The 15,625-nt window shown below is 33.5% G+C and overlaps 1 non-coding gene across 1 annotated transcript; it reads left to right on the forward strand.

Annotated features, from left to right (window-relative positions):
• The first annotated feature begins 1,445 nt into the window (after positions 1–1,445).
• LOC133681222 (small nucleolar RNA R71) lies at positions 1,446–1,552 on the forward strand. The gene has a single exon (XR_009836469.1). It is a non-coding gene; the product is annotated as a small nucleolar RNA R71 (small nucleolar RNA).
• The last annotated feature ends 14,073 nt before the right edge of the window (positions 1,553–15,625 follow it).

The following is a 15,625-nucleotide window of genomic DNA, read 5'->3' on the forward strand; positions in this document are numbered from 1 at the left end:
AAACTATCAATCTTAATTAGGACATCTTCTATCACACCAAATGGATAAACAAAACTACGATCCGCAAGTTGTATTACAATACTAGTTTTATTCAAAGGCTCTAGACTAAGAGAATCATAAACATGTTTAGGCATAATACTAATGGATGCACCTAAATCACATAAGGCCCTTTTAAAACTAGCATCACCAATAACACATGGGATAGCAAATGCACCTGGGTCTTTTTGCTTCAAAGGCATATTCTTTTGAACAATAACAGATACAACTTTACCCATACTTACCATTTCATGGCCTTTTATCTTATAATCTCTATTGGTAGTACACAACTCCAAGAATTTGGTATATTTGGGAATTTGCTTGATAGTATCAATCAAAGGAATGTTGAGTTCCACTTTCTTGAAAACTTCTAAAATCTCTTTTTCTTGAAGGAGAATTCACATTGAAGGGTGGAATTGTTTTAAAACTAGAATTCAATGAGTTAGTAACATTAGAGTGTTGGTCATTTTTTCAATTTATGGAGGAAGAGGATTTTCTTATTTATACTCAATTCGGTTTCTATCTCCTCTTATTCCTCCATCTTAATTTGTTTCGACTTTTGCTCTTTAAGTTTGTTCTCACTTAACAGCGTGATCACACTAACAATCTCTTTTAGATTCAATGCTTGGGAGGGTAACTTTCCATTCATTTGTGCCTCCAATTTCCCTACACTTGAAGCTACTTGCCCCATTTGTTTCTCTAAGTTGTGAATGCTTGACCTTGTTTCCTGTTGAAAAGACATGGCATTTTGAAGCAAAGTCACTATGTTAGAAGCCAAGGTTTTCATCTTCTCATGAAGATCGTCACTCGATGACCCCATAACATGGGAATTTGTCAATGCTTGACCTTGTTTCCTATTAAGACATGACATTTTGTCTCGCTTGATAATTCTATTAGGACTGAAATCCATAGGACTATTGGCCTTGATTGCCTTGTTGAGGCGGGTTCCCATAATGTAAGTTGGGTGATCTCTCCATCCAGGATTGTACGTGTTGGAAAAAGGATCATACTTACGCTGAGGCTGTCCATTGAATGCTCCATCAACTGCATTAGCTTGTTCCATGTAATCTTCTTTCATTATTGGGCACATATCCAAAGCATGTCCTTGTAAAGAGCATTTACTACAAACTTTTACCTGTTGTACATTTCCACAAGCTAAAGAACACACAAGAGAAGTAAGATAATTAACTTTATTCTTAAGGTTAGAAATACTTACCTTATTTACTCATTTGCTTGGGAAATCTCCACGCGTGCCAAATTGTTTCGAGTTGGCTGCCATATTTAAGATCAATTGGTGTACAGCCTCGGGTGTCTTATCTACTAATGCCCCTCCACTTGCCACATCAATAATACTATGGTCAGTAGTCATTAGTCCTTTATAAAAGTATTGAATGAGCAACTAATTGGGTATCTGATGACGAGGGCATTGAATGCACAATTGCTCAAATCTTTCCCAATACTCAGAGAGTGTCTCCCCATGAGATTGCTGAATCCCATATATTTCTTTTCTTATGTTGGCAATTTGAGAGGCTAGAAAATACTTTTCAAGGAAAATCTTCTCATGCCATTCCAAGTTCCTATGGAACTCGGGAGAATAAAAAAAAGTCATGCCTTTGCTGCCCCTTTTAAAGAGAAAGGGAAAGCTTTCAACTTAACCTGTTCTTCATCAACTCCATTTCGTTTCATGCCAACACAAACCATGTAGAACTCCTTGAGATGAGCATAAGGATCTTCTCTGGCAAGTCCAATGACTATTGGCAGTAAATGTATAAAACTAGACTTGAGCTCAAAGTTTGCATTGTTGTCGATGTTTATGCACAATAATTGATTCTACACGTTAGAAGCAGCAAGCTCTTTGAGTGTCTATTGTTGTGCAACAACCATGGTGTTGACGCGAGCTTCCTTTCATAACCTGCGTAAAGTGTTCTCTATTTTGAGATCTACCTACACTTGTTTCTAGTTAGTAGAATGGGTTACGTGCATAAATCGTCAAGAAAACTCAAAAGAAATCAGCCACACAAGAGATTTAAAGTGGTGCAAATTGAATGAAAATCCTACGTTAGAACACAAAAACTGCCTAAAACCTTAGAAAACAATGGAATTTAGTCTTGATAGGGTGGGACTAGTAGCCAAAGGTAACTAGTCATGTTTAGAACATCATTTCCCTTCAGGAAATAAAAGGCCGAGATCTAATTCCACCAAAAAATCAGTTTTGAACAGTAACTGTACCGTACTGTATAGTACCGCTACAAGCAAAAAATCTATTTCTCTTTTTTATTTCAACAAAATAAATAACAATCACAGCACAATAATCAACTAAAATCAGTTCCCTGGCAACGACGCCAAAATTTGTTGCGATTTCACGGTCGCACAAATTAATTATCCTAGCTTAAATAAACAAGATAGTATAAAGCAAGCAAGGGGTCGATCTCATAAGCAAGTTTTAGTTTAGATTTTTATGCTATAAGATATGCAACTGGGGGGGGGGGTTTGAAGTTATCTATGCTAAGCTATAGTAAACAGAAAGAAACAATCAATGGTAAATCAAAGAAAACATAAATTTATCAAGAAAACAAACCTTGGTCACAAGTAAACGTCCATATACAGAAATTAGAACTGATCATGGAAACAAAACATGAATTTATACTCTGAATATTTATCTTTTGTTACATTGATTAGTTAACAGATTTGTTGTATGATTAATCATAACCATCAAACAAGCACAATGTCCGCACTAGTAATTTAATTCAATGGTATCCTTAAGAACTAGATAATTTGATTAATCTAGATAACATAATTGTTCGCAGTTCATGTTTGATTTCTTTGAATGTTCTTCCTAAAATTAATAACGTAGATCCGCCACAATTATTAAATTCAGTTGTTTCACAAGTTTATATACCACAACTTCGGTTTTGATAGCAAACTTAGCAATAGATTGTTCACAATAACAACTTAAAGTCCGCTCTAGTAATTAAAATAAACAATCATAGGAAATAAGCATAGGAGAACAAAAATATTCATTCATCATATAAACTGAAAAGAAAAGTTAAAATAGATCTCACAGTTCTTGAAATTCGAAGGTTTTTGTGTTTTTACAACCAAGAAAAAGAGTTTAGCCTTGCATGTCTATTGAACAACTAATCAAAAAGAAAGAAGAATGCATAATTTCAGGTTTATGGAGGAAAGGGGTGTTTTTCTTCTCTTTCTAACCACCTTCTATTTCCTTTCTCTCTTTCTTTTTATATCCTAGAAAACCCAATCCCCTTTCTACAAAATAGTCCTTTCCTAAGTAAACAATTTACATTTAAGTATTTCAATAACTATTTTGTTAAAAAAAGAGAAATAACCTTGCATAAAATCTTTAGGCCTTGATTTTTGACTTAGTGGAGCTAAATTGCTGAAATAAAGACTTGAATGTCGGTTTGAATGGGATATAATTTGGACTTGTTTCTTCACAAAACCTGTCTGCTGGCAGAATTCATGTGTCATCTTAGACAAATCATATCTCTCTCATATGAGCTCCTTTTATATTAAATTTAGTAGAAAGATAGGTCTTCAAGTCAGGAATCCAACACAATTGAGTTTGCATCAATTGGACTTTTGTAGCTCAAGATATTCAAGTCGCACTGTCCGAAGGTCAACATTGCCAGAATGCGAGATTTGACTTTGAAGGCTGTGATTTCCATGATCTTTCTTTTTTATTTTTCTTTTCATATATTTATAGAAAGGTATGGATGTTAGCTTTCTAATGCCACTAGAATCACTTTGTTTCGACCTCTAGAGCTCAAGGTCTGCATAAATCATTGATTGGAGGTCAAATTTGCTAATTATCTCAAATTTACTTCTTTTTTAATCTTATATCCAAAAGTGCATTCAAAACATAAAATAAAGAATATCAAGCATTTTATGTATAAAATATAGGCAAAATACTAGGTAAATGTGGGTAAAACTATCAAATAATATGGTTGCATCAATGCCACAAGCTCTTCCTTTATCAAATGAGCCTTTAAAAAGTAATTCCACAAGATAGATGCACGTATAGCTCGTCTGCTTGATATTATCTAACCTATGCCTTTTTTATATGTGGGGATTGAATGTTATAGGATCGATCAATCCAAAGGCCAGCAACGAGCATAGATTCATCTTAGTAGCTATCAACTACTTCACTAAATAGATAAAAGACAGTTCTTACTCACATGTGATATATAAGGTGGTTAATAAGTTCATTAAGAAGGATTTCAATTTTCATAACAGCTTGGCGAGCGGGAAAGTTGATAACTGACAATGCCCAGAATTTTAATTGGAAACTAATTGTTGAACTCTACACCAAGTGAAAGAATAAGCACTCCAATTCTTCTCCTTACAGACCTAAGATGAATGATGTTGTTGAGGCAACTAATAAAAATCCTTCTTATCCAAAAGAAATTCATCCAAAAGATTGTGGTAACTTATAAATATTGGTATGAAATGCTTCCGTACGCGCTTTATGCATACCGCACTATAGTCAGGACCTGTATGGGTACAACTCCTTAATCTTTGGTATATAGGATGGAGGCAATGATGCCTTTAGAACTAGAAATTTCATCATTAAGAATTCTGAAGGATACATTACTGGAAAAATTAGAATGGGCAAAACTGAAATTCAAACAGTTGAATCTAATTAGTGAGAAGAGACTAGTAGCAATTTTTCACCACCAGTTATACCAAAGCAAAATAGCTAAGGCATACAATCGAGGAGTCAAACCAAGGGTTAAAAAAAAGAGACATTATATTAAAAAAAAATCTTGCCAATCCCAGGATAGGATGGGAGCAAATGAGCACCAAACTATGAAGAAATCCTTTTTCAGAGGAGCCTTGATTCTATCCAAGATGGACGAGGATTATTTACCAAGCTTGTAAACTCTGATGTTGTAAAGAAGTACCCTATACATAAAGTACTATGTTGATGAACCAAGAAAAATCAAAGTTTGGCCAGGAATTCTTTTGTATTTTTCTCTTTATTAACTCTAAAAAAATTCCAAATAGCCTTTCACATGATCTCATAGGTTAAAAAAAATGTTTTTGCAAAAGAGCAAACCATTTAAATCAATTTTTTAGGAAATCAAAGGATTTAGTACAAATTTAGAAGTCAAATTGGTGTTTGTTTTTAACAAGTAAGTTTTGGAAATTCAAGTGATCTCCTAGTGAGGTGACTAAATGTTTAGAACTTGAAAAATGAACCAAAAACCATTCATACTAACTTTGAAGCTGAGTTTTAGTTGGTTGAATAATGATGCATAATTTAATTTGATGTAAACTATTTTGCATGTCCAACTAATCACAATGGATGTTTAAAACCTAACAAAAAGATATTGTTAGGCCGACCTATGCTAAGAAAGAACTAAAGGAAACAAACCGGCCTACTCTATGTGGAAAGTGAGGGAGGAAACCAACCTATCCTAGGTGAGAATTGTGGGGTGGTAACAAGCCCTAAGATAACCTAAAATGGGGATAAGAACAGCCATGATCAGCACCTAAACACCCCCATCTCAATTAACAGGAGAATAAATGCAAGAGATAAAAAGGAGGTGACTTTTCCTTTCCCCAAAACCGGTTGCAGCTAGCTAGAGCAGCCCTCTCTCTTTCCCAAAGCAAAACCTAACAAACTCAGCTTCATGTATGTAACAATCCTAATTTCTAGGACATCACACAATAGTTAATTGGAAATTTCATGAAATTTTTTTTTAAATCCACTGAAATTTCTATTGAAATTTCAACGGAGTCTCCCCTATACCAGGAGGTCCTAAGTTATCGATAATACCAAATTTACACTTCCTATATCATTTCACAACTCGATCCAATCATTATGGATCTCAAGCAAACTCATCATCATCAACACAACACATCTTATTCAATAATATTACAAAATTAAATTTCATAAAAGAAAACAATGCATAATTCAATTGCTACATATTATCATTACACAAACTATATGATGCATAATAATACCATATAATGAAATTAAAGTGAAGGATCAAATTACAACTATAAACATGCATGGTTTACTACATTTTAAGTCTAAGAGATAAATGACTTGTATTACAACAAAATTACATAGCAAAAGATAGTTAAACTAAGTTCAATCCTAACATGTCCCTGATGGACCTGAAAATAACAAATAACATTTACGTATAAATATAACAAGGTAATAACAACAATAATAACAACGATATGTAATAATTGTCATGGCATTTCTTTTGACATATAAAATTTTAAACAAAGAGTTCTTTACAATATGTATTTTCCATCTAATATCCTAATCAATTACCGAGAATAATTTTATCTTGGAAATCACAACACGACTACAATGATTTTAATGTCATCTCCTTATGGATCAATCCTTATTTGATACTAATATATTCTTCTCTTGATATCATTAGTTTATCCCATTCTTTCGAAATAACTAATTAACACTTCGCCTCCCATTCTTCCAAAGTTAATTATTGATACTAATGAATCTCATTAGTATCATTAGTCTCTCATTACCGGGTTAGACTAATCAATTCCATTCAAGTGTCGATATCAATACAATCGATTAATATCATTAACTATTCCTAACCCAGAATAGTTAATCAATTTTTATCCATATCTAGTTTACCATCTAAGTTGTTGATGTCACGAACCCTTGACATCATTAGCCTCCTTACCCGGAATGGCTAATCGTACCAGAAATAGTTACCGATACCAATATGATTCATTGATATCATTAACTATTTGACCCGGAATAGTTAAATCAACTTATCTTTCTTCCTTAACCGGGAGTAACCATAACTATGTTAGTAATAAGTAATCTTTATTAACATCATTAGTTACCCAATTACCCGAGATCGACTAATCAATTTAACGAATGCTGGTATGAATGGAACCCCATTGATACCATTAGGTACCCCAATTTCTGGGATAGCTAATCAATGTCATCACAACATTCTATTCATACTGATCATATAAACATAGACTACTACATTTAAATCATATATATATATATATATATATATATATATATATATATCACTAAGTTCAAATCACTTATATACTTAGCAAATTTAAAATGGTAGGAAATAAAAGAAATCCTTAGGTGTTGGGCACCTACTTGCTGTAAAAGCTTGACTGGTAGTCCCCAGTTGCTGTATGGATCAAGCTCCCCTTGCATTAACAGGCATACCATGTCATTATTCACGAGCATTTATTCCTTCTAATAAAAAATCTATACAATTACTTTTAATCATATCATTTGTTATTATCCTTATTTATTTAAATTAACATCTCATGTTCCATTAAATCTTGTTCCTTCAGTTCTTTAACAAAAATGTAAATCAACATTCCAATCGGTGTAATTGTTCATTCGAACACTGTTTTGTGTTTTTTCCATAACTAACACTATATAGTTTGGTTTATGGTGTGGCTTAATCCCTTGTAAATATAAGATATAGGGCTATAAGTCTATTGAAGGGGAAGAACCCAGTTTTGCTCCTAAAGCCCTTAAAACTACCCGTTATTGAAAAGATAAGCAACTGTCCAGTAGGATCTGTCCTGACCCCCTCTTGTTATTAACCCATAACTGGAGTTTTAAAATTTCAAATTAAGCAAGGTCAACTCCCATGGATAGATAATATCCAAATCTATAATTTCTATAAAGAGACCTAATCCAAATTCCCTCATTTACATGCTCGAATGCCCTCTGGAAGACCAAGAGATGAAATTATCTAGTTTGCCATGTTATATAAACTACAATGATACTAAAAACACCTTCTAATAATTTGTTTGCCTAATTTCATTGACTAGTCAATCAACAATCTTCGCAACCCTTTCTAACACCTTCATTATTATTCCTTCATACATTTCTCATCATTTTAATTCATACAATCACACATCATCAAGTCGAATATTCAAATCAACACCCTTCTTCTTCCTACATCAATGACTCATTTCAACTCTATTCTATGTCACAAACATCAATTATGTAACATCTCATATCCGGGATTAACCAACAATCTCATGTCAACTGATTCACAGAGTAATTAAATTATATTGTGCGCGCGCGCGCGCGTGCAAGGTGGTCATAACTGAAATTTTTACTAAAATTTTGATAGAGTCTCCCCTACATCGGGAGGTTCTAAGTTATTGACATTTAACCTGTTTACACTTCTAATAGTTCACATCTCATAACTCAATCATGACCCAATTGTCCTAGGTCACAATCCCATAAACATCATCGTCATCACAACCATGATATTTATAACATACATTGAACAACAAATATCATTATAGAGGAATAAATGAGATAAACATGTACACATGGGCACATTCATATGATATTCAGAGTTAAGATTATCTATTCAAGTTTAAACATTGATTATACAAATTAAGTTATATAAAAGTTGTAATATTACAAAATACAAGGGTATACTCCTTAAAACCTAGAATTACAAAAAGTGAACATAAGCTAGGATCTATTCCTGTTGTGCATGCAAGGATCCTGAAACAAAATATATTTATTATTGAAACATGAATATCACAATAAATATAACAAAACAAATATCCAACAATTTAAAAAGGCAAACATGCATTCACATTTTATTCACTTCTCCCTTCTGATTTTCAATGGAAACTCTTTTTCATTCAACTACTAAAAACCGTTTCCTCTTCCATTATCAACCTCCATTCAAAATTTCATAAAATCAATCATGATTATTTCCGCTTAACATATTACTGATTCTAATTTCATTGGTATCATCATCACCTAGTAGGAGTTGATGCAAGGTGATCCCCTTTCCCGGGATCTTAACATACATTAAATGTATGCTAGCCAATACATGATGATCTCCTTACCCGGGATCCTAACATACACTAAATGTATGCTAGTCCAAACATGATTGTAACATCCCCTAATTCTGAGATAAAAGTAACCCTCTCATGTCAACTAAAAATAGAGAAAAAAAATTTTCTTCCCTTATATATATATTCATGATTTTCATATTAAAATCTACCGAAATTTTGACGGAGTCCCCCTTATACCGGAAGGTCCCAAGTTATTAACATGTAACCTGTTTACACTTCTAATAACTCACATCTCATAACTTAATCCCGACACAATCATCTTGGGTTTCAATTTCCACAAATATTCTCACACTTATTTCCCACAATATTCATGATATACATTATATAACAAAATATCATTATGGATGGATAAAAAATAAATACTTAGACATGAAAAATGGTTAGATGAACTATAGAGATTAAGTTCATTCAATCAAGTTTAAACATTAATTATACAAATTAAGTTATACAAATATTGTAATGTTTACAAAATACAAGGGTATACCCCCTATAATCATGTCAACTAAAAATAGAGAAAAAAAATTTTCTTCCCTTATATATATATTCATGGTTTTCATATTAAAATCTACCGAAATTTTGACGGAGTCCTCCCTATACTGGAAGGTCCCAAGTTATTAACATGTAACCTATTTACAGTTCTAATAACTCACATCTCATAACTTAATCTCGACCCAATCATCTTGGGTTTCAATTTCCACAAATATTCTCACACCTATTACCCACAATATTCATGATATACATTATATAACAAAATATCATTATGGATGGATAAAAAATAAATACTTAGACATGAAATATGGTTAGATGAACTACAAAGATTAAGTTCATTCAATCAAGTTTAAACATTAATTATACAAATTAAGTTATACAAATATTTTAATGTTTACAAAATACAAGGGTATACCCCCTATAACCTAAATACAAGAAGGTAACACAAGCTAGGATCTACTCGTCGTGCATGTGATGTTCCTAAAACAAAATACATATTATTGAAAGGTGAATATCACATAAAAAATAATAACACAAATATCTAACAATTTCAACAGGGTAACATGCATTCATATTTTGTTCACTTCTCCTTTCTAGTTTTCATTAGAATCTCTTCCTTATTCAACTATTAATAATCATTCCCTCTTTCACTATTAACCTCCATTCCAGACTTTATAAGATCAAACATGATTATCTTTGTTTGACACATTGCCGATACCCCTTTCACAGGTATCATCATCATCATCATCTCGTAGGAGTCGATGCAAGGTGATCCCCTTACCCGGGATCCTAACATACACTAAATGTATGTTAGTCCAAACGTGGCGGTCCCCTTACCCGGGATCCTAACATACACTAAATGTATGCTAGTTTACGCCTCAAAATCACACTTCTCATATTTCATTTGTTAGTGATAATTTCATCACTTAACAATTCACACGACAACCTTTCCCCTTGAGTAGACATACATTCAGTAATTCACATTTCACATCAGTAATATTTATTAAATCATGAAGTTTAACTAGAAGGTAAAGGTACGATTCACCTATATGCAATAAAAGCTCTACTCATACTCCCCTGCTACTGCCATTGCACCATGCCTATGGTCCCGCCTGTAAATCACAGGTTTATCTCATAAATTTTCCTCATTCAAGGATATGTTTTATAATAACCATATCAACAACCAGTAAGTCTTTCTTTCAGTCATTTCTTAATATTTCATGTTTTTCTCATTTCACCCATTATTATTGTCGTTCTTTGTCCAACCCCAGTAATCATTCCTTTCTTTATTTTTGAACTGTCACTGTCTAACTGTTACTGTCTTGTTTTTGAACTGTTAATGTCTGACCTCTCCTCATATTTTTAACTATATATGGAGTTATATAACTCCGATTCAAGCAATATTAGTGTCGTTGGAAAGCTAAGACATGAGGCTACAAGTTCTATAATTTAAGGAGAACCCAGTTCTACCTCTAAGATAGCCAAAATCGCTTGTCAACAAACACTTGGACTGTCACTATGCAACTGTTACTGTCTCGTTTTTAAACTGTTAACCTATATGACCTCTCCTTATATTTTTAACCATATCTGGAGTTATAGAACTCCTATTCAAGTGAGATTAGTGTCGTTGGAAAGCTAAGGCATAAGGCTACAAGTTCTATGATTTAAGGAGAACCCAATTCTGCCTCTAAGATAGTCAAAATCGCTCATCAACAAACACTTGGACTGTTACTGTACAATTGTTACTGTCTTGTTTTTAAACTGTTACTGTCTGACCTCTCCTTAGTTTTTTAACTATATCTAGAGTTATAGAACTCTGATTCAAGCGAGATTAGGGTCGTTGGAAAGCTGAGAAATAAGGCTACAAGTTCTATGATTTAAGGAGAACCCAGTTCTACCTCTAAGATAGTCGAAATCGCTCATCAACAAACACTTGAACTGTTACTGTCCAACTATTACTGTCTCGTTTTTGAACTGTTACTATCTGACCTCTCCTCAGATTTTTTAGTATATCTTGAGTTATAGAACTCAAATCTATAATTTAACATCCAGGCATCATGTTGCGATGTCGCGGTCGCACAAATTAATTACCTTAGCTTCAAACACAACACATAAGATAGTATAGAGCAAGCAAGGGGTTGATCCCACGAGGAAGATTCAAGTCAGATTTTTATGCTAGATGATATGCAATTTGAGCGAGTTTGGATGTTATCTAGGTTAAAGCAAAAGAAAACAGAAGACTATCAAATGAAATTTAATAAAATCAGAAAATTATCAAGAGAACAAATTTTGGTCACAAGCACACATCCACCTACAGAAATCAAAACTGATCATGGAAATGAAACATCAATTTATATTCTGAATATTTTTCTCTTCTTAACATTGGTTAGTTAACGGATCCGCCGTATAACTAACCCTAACCATCAAACAACCACAGTGTCCGCACTAGTATTTAATTCAATGGCAGCCTTAAGAACTAGATAAGTTGATTAATCAAGAAAACATAACTATCTGCAGTCTATGTTTGATTTGATTGAATGTTCTACCTAAGATTAATAACGTAGATCCACCACAATTATTAAACTCAGTTGCTTCATAAGTTCTTATACCACAACTCCGGTTTTGATATCAAACTTAGTAATAGATTGTCTACAATAATAACTTAGAGTTCGCTCTAGCAATTAAAATAAACAATCATAGGAAAAATAAGCATAGGAGAACAAACATATTCATCATATAAACTGAAAAGAAAAGGTAAAATAAATCTAACAGTTCTTGAAATCCAAAGGTTTCCGTGTTCTTGTAACCAAGAAAAAGTGTTTAGCCTTGCATGTTTGTTGAACAACTAATCAAAAAGAAGAAAGAATGCATAATTTAGGGTTTCGTAGAGGAAGAGGGCATTTTTCTCTTCTTGGCCGGCTGCACCCCTTCTCTTCTCTCATTCTTTTTATATCCTAGGAAACCCTAGGTCTCTATTTTACAAAATAGTCCTCCATTAAGTAGACCGTTTACATTTAAGTACTTCAATAACTATTTTGCTAAAAAAGGAGAAATAGCCTTGCATGAAATCTTCAAGCTTTGACTTAGAAGAGCTAAATTGCTGAAATAAAAACTTGGATATCGGTTTAGATGCTTCGGAATATAATTTGGACTCGTTTCTTCACGAAACCTATTTGCTGGTAGAATTTAGATGTCATCTTTGAAAAATCATATATCCCTCATATGACATCATTTTTCTCTGAAATTTGGAGAGTTTATAGAACTTTGAGTTATGAATCCAAAAAAATTGAGTTTGCATCAATTGGACTTCTATAGCTCTAGATATTCAAATTGGAATGGCCGAAGGTCAACATTGGCAAATTGCGAGATTTGACTTTGAAGGCTGCGATTTCCATGCTTTTCCTTATTTTATTTTCTTGTCTTAGATGTCCAGAAAGGTGTGGATGTTAGCTTTTTAATGCCACTGGAATCACTTCATTTCAACCTCTAGAGCTCACGCTCTGCACAAAACATCGATTGAAGGTCAAATATGCCAATTATCTCCAATTTACTCCTTTTTACATCTTTCATCCAAAAGTGCCTTCAAAACATAAAACAAAGAATATCAAGGCATTGTATATATAAAACATAGGCAAAACACTAGTTAAATGTGGGTGAAACTATCGAATAATATGGTTGCATCACATCAATTCATAATCGACTTTAAAACAACTCATAAGACCATGTTTAGAATATCTTACTCGATACGAATCAAGGTCTCGATCCCTCCTTTTCTTTCTAATGACAGCCGACCCTCTCCTCTTCTCTTCTTGTTCAATTTCTCTTGTTAATCCCTTGCCCACCAGTGTTTATTTTTACCTATAACCCTTAATCTTGGATGGGTTCTTGAAATTTGATGTTTCTCTCTTGATCTGTAAAAATAGATACCAAAACTCCCTCTCTTCTTTCTTCACGATAGTTGCAGATTTGTTTTTGGTAAAAAGAGTAGTATTTATGCTCTATAATTATTCTTGTTTTTATTTAGGCCCCATTTTCTTTAAGTGTATTCATTTTGCCCCCACTTCTTTTTAGTTTAGTTTATTTTCTTTAATTTAATCCAGCCTTGATTATCTTAGGATTTACATTCTCCCTTCCAAATACCAAAATTTCATCCTTGAAATTCAAGTTACGTACCTATGTCGGAGAATAAGTATGGAAACTTCTCCTTCATCTCGAATTCTCTTTCCCATGTTTCTTCTTCTATTCGAGAGCTTCTCTCTAATACTCTCACCAAGGGAACTCTCTTATTCCTCAACAACTTTTCATCTCGATCTAAGATCTTGACGGGCTTAATTTTCATGGTTAGATCCCCTTTAATCTTCAAAGGAACCTGTGGCAATACCCATGAAGGGTCTATCTTGGCCTTTCACAACAATGACACATGAAACACATTGTGAATCTTATCCAAATATACAGGCAATTCTAATTGATAAACAACGGGCCCAATTCTTTCCTTAATCTCAAAAGGGCAATATATCTCGAGGCTAATTTCCCTTTTACTCCAAATCAAATGATGCCTTTTCAAGGGGCCACCTTCAAAAATACTTTATCCCCCACTTGGAATTCCAAGGGCCTTCTTCGGCGATCTGCGTAACTTTTTTGTCTATCCTAGGCTTCCTTCATCCTCTTTTTGATCACCCTCATTTTGTCAGTTGTCAGTTGCACCATTTCAGGTCCCAAAAGCTTCCTTTCTCATACTTCCTCCCAAAAAATTAGGGTACGACATTTCCTCCCATACAATGCTTCATATGGAGCCATACCAATAGTTGTTTGGTGGCTATTATTATAAGTAAACTCCACCAAGGGTAGAAGATCCTCCCAATTCCCTCCAAACTCCAGCACACAGGACCTTAGAAGATCTTCTTCTTCTTTTTTTTTTTCATTTTGTCTTTGGTAGTTATATAACACTGTGCAAAGGTAATTTTAATTACCTTCGCACTGTGCACTGCATGTGTGAATAGGCCTTATTCAGCCGGGTCACTAGCTTGGGCTAGTGACCCGGATAGGACTGTTGCATCCAGCCCGGCCACATGGGCCGAGCTAGACCCAACAAAAAAAAATAAAAAATTCCAAAAATCTTTTCAAAAAAATTTGTGATTTTCTTGTATATTTTTCTATCAATTTTGCACAATATTGGTTTGTATTTTTATACCGTAAAAAAACAAATATGGTATTAAAATACCTAGTTTTCGTCAAACATTGAAAAAAAAACATGTTTTTTATTTTCATGCATACAACCAAGTATCTAAAATAAAAAAATCATATCATATTTTAATACAACAAAAATTCAAAAATATATATTAACATGCATTTTGACTTTAATAACCAGTTTATTAAAGTCACAAGAACTATGCTAATATTTCAAAAATTCTAAAAAAGTCATTTTTTTCTTTTAGTATCTAGGGTTACGACTTTATACGTAAAATGTATTCTGGATATTAAATTCTTTTGTTGACGTTAGAACGGTTAGGTTTCACCCGATAAGATATGGATCTCCTTGCCGACAAACACTTTTCTTAAACCATAGACGGACCATCAACTAGAAAACACGACAAGACTTTAGATTTTATCAGACAATAAAACAATGCGACTTACCTTAGGTAGGAAGTATTTGGGGTGCTAATATCTTCCCTTTACGCAACCAGTCCCTATACCCAATCTCTAAGACCAGTTAGGGTTCCTAGTGACCAAAATACTAGGTGGCGACTCCCATTCTATTTTTTCATAAATAAGAGACAAGAATTCCTTTTCTCCATACATTTGCCAAATAGATAGAAGATAACACAAATGATGGTGGATGTTTTTCGTCGCGACGCTGCACTCGTGTGACACCTATCTTCAAACCTACTTATCATTATCCAAAACATGAACTCCATATGTTTTTGCATTTTAGATAGCCCATCCTCTGGAATTCCTCTCTTTTTTGGTGACACACTGCTAGAAGACATTATCTCCCTTTTTTTTCTTTTTTTTATACATGCACAAAATTATTAGAAAAAAAAAATAATACTCGCACACTCGTGTTTCAAACAAAAATATAGGATTTTCCCTCTAATATGCTCACCACGCCCTTTTTTTCCACTCAAAATTGTCTTTCTTTAGTTCGTAAGATCACTTAGAATAATTTAATAAAACAACCAACTACGCGGTGAATTTATAAACGCAATATAGACTAAAGAAGCAA

This window comes from Populus nigra, chromosome 1 (assembly GCF_951802175.1).
Source record: "Populus nigra chromosome 1, ddPopNigr1.1, whole genome shotgun sequence".
Lineage (NCBI taxonomy): Eukaryota > Viridiplantae > Streptophyta > Magnoliopsida > Malpighiales > Salicaceae > Populus > Populus nigra.